The following is an 8,433-nucleotide window of genomic DNA, read 5'->3' on the forward strand; positions in this document are numbered from 1 at the left end:
AGCGGGGATGTTGGTGTATTCTTTGGATACTTCACATGAGTGGGGGGGATACAAATGTGTTTTCCAGTAGACTTTTTAATTGGGAATAATTCAGTATGTATTTAGAGCTGGAACTTTCTATAACCTGTTTGGCTGGCTTGAGCATTTCCTCAAATTTTTGAGGGTCGAGTGCTTCTTTGTTTTTCATGGTTGGTAGCGGCTTTTTTGGCGTTTTTGTTAGGCAGTGGCGGGGTGAAGCAGATGTCGTTGAGTCATACAAATGTCGGTTAACTGAATGATTGCGATAGTGTTCTTTTGGTGCCAGTTTTGACCACGTTTGTATTTCGCGATATTATTGTTAAAGGCTCCGTCGGTAAGTCAGACGTTCCAGTTTCGGGAGAGCTGTTATTTGTCAACGCTTCGGTAGCTTGGTTATTAGAATGGATCGTTTGGGAGGTGTTTGCTGTTGGAAATGTTTGATTTGTTTCAGAGTAGAGTGCGCATTGTTTGGCTACGTACCCTTCTTACTTGCATAGGAAACAGTTTAATTTGGCAGGAGTAGTAAAAATTTTGTCCACATCATCTGGATGCACATATACCTGTCTACGGAAACTTAGGACGTGGGAGAATTCCGGATCAGTTATTCCTGCTTTTTGGAATATTATTTTGGAACAGGTTCGAATATTATTTATTTTTAATATTTTTTCGATCGCTTGATTGGGTATAACTGAAGACACATTGATAAGATTATTCGTTCTGCCGCGAGAAGCATAGGCCTAATGTCTATGGTTTTGTTATTGTTTTGTATTCTGTGGTAAGTTGTACCACTGTTTTTTTATCAAGGAACATGCACATTCTGCCGTTGGTAACTCTTGAAATAAATTTTATTGCTTTTGGACCTATTATTTTGCCGATTTTAGTGATGTAATCTTTAATGAATTTGAGATCATATTGATTGAGTCTTTTTTTGTTTGATTCAATTCTAAGACGTTCCTATACTCAGGAGTCTTGACTGCGAAATTGTTGACTGTTTGGGATTCCATTTCGGCTATTGGTATTGGAGACACCAACACCACTAAGAAAATAAAGACTTATTTGGAATATAACAATACTGCAGCTAGCAATACTTACCAGGAATATTTGATATGTATTTATTAAATTATATTATTATATATTTAAGTAACATTCAATTGATGACTTATTGTACTGGAATTAGTTAAATAAATAATAATCAATTTTACTTAGCCGAAAAATCCATGTTACATGTTCCTGTTGGATCAAATGCTTCGCAGTGGCTGGGTTTTAGAAAGTAAGATATCGAGTTTTAATATAACACGTATACTTCATCTAGTACACTTTACTTGCTGGACTCTACTTACACACGGTGCCGACAATATGTTCGAGCTGTTTATAAATACTACACACACACGTAACGTTAGAACAATTAAACACAAGATGTCGTGTTTATGTCTATCGGTAATGCACATTCGACACTTCTAATTGCGACATTCTAATTCTAATCACATCTATACATTCGGTAAATTTAATATGCTTGCTACTAATCAACGGTTTCATTAATATTAATATGTTATTGTATTGCAAATAAGTCTATATTTTCGTTACAAACTTACATACGAACTTTGGAAGGAACGACGCTACCGAGTACGTGCCAGATCTTTTAAGAGTGTCACTCCAAACTGACTACTAACACAAGAATGTTGGGAATTGGGATAATTGGTAATGTTAAAAGAGGATGATGCAGGAAAAGTCGAGTTTGGAGTAAGCGATAAGGCGATAAGGATGAGTAAAGGATGTAAAGAGAAAGTTAGGCGGTCTGGAGTTTATCTAATGTACATAGGTAACACCTAAAGATGATTAAACAGTCGTCTAACATTTTCACCGATCATTCGCTCTGTACTGATATATTGTACTTTTACAATGCCTAATTGTTACAGCTTCTTGTATAAAGTGATTTTGCTCGTCTATATGTTTAATCCGGTTGTATGGCGTTTGCTCATTTGCCCACGTCAACGCAAATTGATTATTATTCTATAATGTTATTTGCATTCTTTCCCTGCCTGTTATTTCAGATATTAAATTTCTCAAGAATTTTGCCTCTTTGTTAGCTTCCGATAACGCTGCGTATTCGGCTTCATTGGTCGAGATCGACACAGTTGATTGTTTTTTAGTTTACCATGTTATTGTACCTCCACTCATGAATAATACGTAACCAGTATATGATTTTCTGTCCTCATTATCGTTTGCGAAATCTGCACCTACAAATCCTGAAATCTCAACATTACATTTTTTATATGTTACACAAAAATCCGTGGTTAATTTCAAATAACGCAAAACACGCTTTGCCGCATTCCAGTCTTGTTCATTGTGTCGTTATTAAATTTACTAAGGTTATTTACGGTGCGAGTAACGTCTAGTCTAGTGCATAATCGCATAATCGGCGATCGTCTGATGCGTTTACTTTCTCTAATTGGGTTCCTACAGCACAAGGTGTATTTGTTGGCTTGCAATCGAACATATTGAATCTGTATAAAATTTGGATTATATAACTTTTTTGGTCTAAATAAATTTTATTGCTCTCTTTCCTGATTCTAATTCCTAATAACGATTTGGCTTCACTTAAATCATTTATCGCAAATTGCGAACTTAATTGTTTTTTTATTCTAAATTTTTCTTTTTTACAATTGCCAATTAATAAGATATCATCAACGTATAAAGGAATAATTACTTTGATACTTCCTTTTAATCGATAATAGACGTAAGACTATAACAGTCGCATAAACGCAGATTATTCAAAGATTAAATTAATCAAAACTGTATGAATTTTATTGTACCATAATAAAATTTTGTTGATTGTCTCAAACCATGGATAGCTTTTTTAATCGACAAGCTTTGTTTTTCTCTATAACAAATCCCTCTGGTTGATTCATGAACACTTGTTCCTCTATGGACTGACACTTGTTTTTCTCCACAACAGATCCCTCAGGTTAATTCTAGAATATTTATTCCTCCTCTATATCATTTAAAAATTCGGATGATATGTACGTCTAGATGGTTTATCGTCATCCGTCATAGTGTTATTGGACTGGTACGTATCCATTTGAGAGTATCTCACGCGAGTTGCTCTCGGGAATACTCTCAAGTTGTATGTCCATTTGAGAGCAACTACGCCAAGTTTCATTCTCAGGTAGACGATGGAAAACTCGCCGAGAGTGACGTCGTGATTCAGTTCGCTTCATCTTCTAGATCGTCACGAACATTTAAGCGGCTATCTTGAATTCCTTATCTCAATAGTTATATTGTTTGTGATTATAGGAATCTATAAGAATCTATAAGAAATTTCAAGAATTCTTAAGACTTAGATCAATTTCAAGGCTATTCTCATTCAATAAATTATTATTTTTAATTTATGGGCATATCCATTTCATTTGATACTTCCTTGATATTTCAATATTTGGAATTTTTTGATAGCTATCGATTTCTATGATTAATTACGACATGACGGTTTTTCAGAATTATTCATTTTATTCCCTTTCCTTCCTTTTCGTAACTTAATTTTTAAATTTAATTTCACTGAAAATAATATATAATTACAAATTGTACATACATCATGCTGAAATTATATCTGAAATTCACTTAAAATTTCATCTATTTTAGAATTTTTTATGGTATTTCCTACTGTGCAATGAAATTTCAACTCGTTATAAAATACAATAATTTCGTTCAAATCAAATTATAAAATGCATTTCTCCTTTTTAGAGTTTAATGTCGCATCATTTTGTAGTTCATAGACGATTTAATGCAAATTTTATAATTAAAACACCTTCTTTCGATTTAATATTGTAGGATGCTGAAAACAGGTTTTGCTTTGTCTTCAGCTTACAGAAATACTGTATATGCGTTCCTTCTTTTATCGATGGCATATTGGATCTGTGCGAACGGTTTGAGACACCGAAAACGGATAGAATAATAAAGAACAGAATAAAACGGACACTAAACTCGGAAAATAATTTTAACGTATGAAAATAATACGAAAATAACGTAACTATAACGTAACTCCAACATCGAACGATTCACGCCTGTGCCAGTCACAATCTATTTTCACGAAGATTCTTCAAGGCTTCTTCACTCAGGATTCTCTCTATGTCGTCGAGGCTTTTGTTTTTATGCCTTTTGCAAAGCTCGATGACGTGCCTTTATCAATCGCTAATTGGCTGGTATGATATGATTAGCGATTTGCTCTCATAAAAATTGCATCACTTTTCGGATTCGCGATTTGCCCCCGTGAAAATCATGCCAACTTGCCGATCCGCGCTTCGCTCCCCGCGACGATTACGGTTTCGTTCACCTGCGTTTCACCTCCCCGTAAAGACTACGCGACTTAGGTTTACTACCAAAAATAGCCTTTCATAACGGTATCAGTTGATGTTCGAGTCGCTTCTAGAATAATACCAAGCCTAGGTCATTCACCGGTTTAGAATTTGTTGTTCGAAAATAACAGATTCGCGATTTCTTTCCCCGAAATAGCATCCTACAATATTCTATTTATTGTAATTTTATACATGACGTTGAAAATAAGATACGTCTTAACGTATCCAATTTACAAAAATTAATCTGTCAAGAGAAATAGATATATCTTTATCCTATGCGTCGAAGAGGTTCCGAGAATGCGTGAAGCGTTTATTTCACACGTTAGATAAGAATTAGGGGACCAGGACGAGCTGCAATCGCATACCCTTTTTCTTCACTCTAGTTTTGACTCTCTGCGCGAACAGACAGAATAATTGAGATATATCTTCCTTAAGAGAGAATAAAGATAATTGTAAAATACAAATAGTTATTTCTTTTTACCCATAATCCCAATAGGTTATGGGCCCGGTTGTACGTTGTTGAATAAGTGAGAAAAGTGAACACTATTTGCAAATTGTGAACGCTGAAAGTGTCATAAATTGAAAACATTGATCAATAGAAAACGTAGAAACGAAACATAATATTGAAGCGTTCGACGGTGAGAGGTACAGCGTGTGGATGTTTCGTATACGTGCTGTACTAACAGAACTGAATCTTATTCACGTCATAAATCAAGATACCCCACTAAATAAAACAGAAGGGTGGCAGAAGGCAGTGCGTACTGCTAAAGGTGTAATTGTGGAATATTTAGCGGATCCCCTGTTAAGTTTTGTGACACCAGAGAAAAGTGCAAAGGAAATTTTTAGAAATCTCGATAGCTTATACGAGCATAAAAGTCTCGCTACTCAACTGGGCTTGCGTAAGAAACTGCTAGGTTTAAAATTGCAGTGCGATACAGCCCTAATGAAATATTTTACAATATTTGACGGATTAATATGTGGGCAACTTTCACCGCTGCCCATTGTCATCCGGCGGGAGAAAGCTCTTCGTTGGAGTTCTAGGAAGGCCTTGCCGAGGCCCAAGGACAACAGGCACAGATGGGGATGCTAGACACGAAGCTAGGACGTCTGGACTGGAGCTCAGCGGAAGAGGCTATGGACACGCGAAGACAAGGCGACGAAGGGGGGACACGCCCTATAAAACAACGAGGGATGTTTTTTGGGACACTATTCTGCTAGCATACGACGAATAAAGAAGCTATCCAGAAGCTGTAGTTTCTCTGAAATCCTTTCCTACAAATAAACGAATTAAAAGCAGCGGTAGCTAAATTAGAAGCAAAGGACATCATATCGCATCTGCTTTTCACACTTCCATCATCGTATGATGGAGTGGTAACTGCGATAGAAACGTTAGCTGAAGACAATATAAGTGTCGAGTTTGTTAAAATAAGGTTGTTGCACCACGAAGTCAAGCTGGCCAAAGAAAATCCCGATACGAGTACTAAGATACTCCATGCAACGAAATATAAAGACTTTTTGGTGAAGCATAGGAATTATAAAGGTCACAAGCATTTTAACCGTTTGAGTGCTAAGCGGCGCGATCGCGCTTCTTCTATTTTGTGTCCAAAAGTGCCAGCGCTCTGAGCTGCGAAGCTGACAATCAGCGCGCTCGGTTGGTGAACGCGGAATATGACAAGCGCTATCGCGCCGCTTGGCAAATATCGATTGGGAAACAATAATGACCCGTGGCACACAAACGGTTAAAATAAATAATAAGTCGCCCTTCGTTACGAAGCCATTCACGTCATTTGCCCAAACTGCTATCAGTGCGGCAGAAAAGGACACATGAAAAATGACTGCTACTAACTTAAGAAAACAAATGAACAAAGAAATGAGAACAGAAGAACACTGCAGACTGTGCAATCTGTACGGCCATCAACTTCGAAGGAAACCACAGGTTTTGTTTTCATGGCTGGAGATTATGAATACAATACTGAAAACGGCAAGATCAAATTCTTGTTGGATTCTGGATCGTCCGACCACCTTATTAGTAGAGAGAACTTAGCGAAAAACTTCAAGGCATTGCAGACTCCTATAAGGATCTCGGTGGCAAAAACTAACACATTCATAATGACAACAAAAAGAGGCATGTTGAATGTGGTCACTAGTATGGGCGTCACTGGAGAACTTCAAGACGTCCTGTATTCACCAAATGTCCCGTACAATTTATTGTCTGTGTCAAAAATGCAAAACATGGGCACAACGTTAATTTTTTATCAGGAGGGAGTAAGAATCCTGAAAGACGGTAAGGTTGTCATGAGAGGTAAGTCTGTAAATAATTTAATTACCATAGAGTTTGAAGTGGAACAGGTAAGAGTGAACTCAATTATTCAAACTGATAATTATTCTAACGATAGTTTTGAATTATGACATAAACGCTTCGGACATATCGAAAAACATAAATTTCTGCAATTAAGAAATAAAGAAATGATTAGCGATGTAGAATTGGTTAACAAAATAGTTGCAAATAATAACTTATACGAAGCTTGTATACAAGGAAAACAAGCCAGACTGCCATTTGATAAGAACAAAAATAAGGATCACGTAAAAAGACCTTTGTTAATAGTTCACTCAGGCGTATGCGGTCCAATCACTCCTTCTACGATAGATAATAAAAATTACTTTGCAACATTAGTCAATGAGTATACTCATTATTGTGTAACGTACATAATGGTACATAAATCTGAGTTTTTTACAGTTTTTAAGGATTATGTTGCAAAGGCTGAAGCTCATTTTAATCTAAAATTGGTGAATTTATACTGTGATAACGGTAGAGAATATTTGTCAAACGAGATGAAAGACTATTGTAGCGGAAGGATAAGGAGATAGGGCTAGTGATCCGGAAGACTTTCTTCGTCAAAGGTTTTTATTTTACTGCCGGTCCTTCGGCTCGAGAAGATTTGACACTCCTCGACCGATCGTCTCACCATGGATGAGTTCAAGCGTTTTAGGCGTGAACAGTCGAAGACGCTGCCTGTCGCCTGACTGTTTACGCCGTCTATTCTAAGATCGCTTACACTATTGTATTGAAAAGGGTATTAGTTATCGTTTGACCGTTCCACGAACCCCATAGCTAAATGGTATAGCAGAGAGAATGGACCGAACGGTCGCAGAACTGGTGCGAGACTAGATAAAGTTTTCTGAGGTGTAATTAATAGAACTCGAACGAGAGGCTTGAAAGAAAATAAAACACTGTTTGAATTGTGGCATGGTAAAAAGCCGCAAGTAAAGTACTTCAGAATTTTTGGTTCTACGGTATATGTAACATAATAAAATCAGTAAATCAAAATTTGACGATAGATCGTGGTAAGGAATTCTGGTAGGATATGAAACAAACGGGTATAAAGTGTGAAATGTGGAAAAGGAAAAGTATGCAGTTATTAGGGATGTAATTTTCGATGAAACTAACTTCTTAAAGTCCAGACCTATAGTAAGGATGAAAGAGATTAACAGTGAAAAATCTCGAAATAAAACTGATGTTTCTGTCGCACAGTGAAAATCAATAGACGAGTCGAGTAAATCTGATAATGATAAATCAGATAGGTTAAATTTGGAATATATTGGTAATAAAACTGATGTTTCTGACGTACAGTCAAAATCAGTGGGCGAATCGAGTAAGTCTGGTAACAATAAAACAGACAAATTAAATTATAGAAACTCGAACAAAAATAATGACAGTTATTCAAATGATAACGCGGAAATGACCGAAGAAAGTAGTTCGTTATCGCGGGACAATATGAATACCGACAGCAAACACAGTAATAAAAGATTACAATTAGAACCTAAGAGGAGTGATGGGATTAAAAAGCGACTAAATATTTCATATGACGAAGAAAGCATGCAAGTAGATTATTTAATGTGTGCACAGTCGATAGTATGTAACACTCCTGCATCGTGTCAGGAGATTCATAGTAGAGATGACAGAAATCAATGGAAATCAGCTATCAAAGATGAAATTGATTCTCTATTGATAAATATAACTTGGACTTTAGTACCGATACCCAAGGATAAGAATATCGTAGATTGT

This window comes from Eufriesea mexicana, unplaced genomic scaffold (assembly GCF_001483705.2).
Source record: "Eufriesea mexicana isolate 0111107269 unplaced genomic scaffold, ASM148370v2 scaffold13767, whole genome shotgun sequence".
Classification (NCBI taxonomy): domain Eukaryota; kingdom Metazoa; phylum Arthropoda; class Insecta; order Hymenoptera; family Apidae; genus Eufriesea; species Eufriesea mexicana.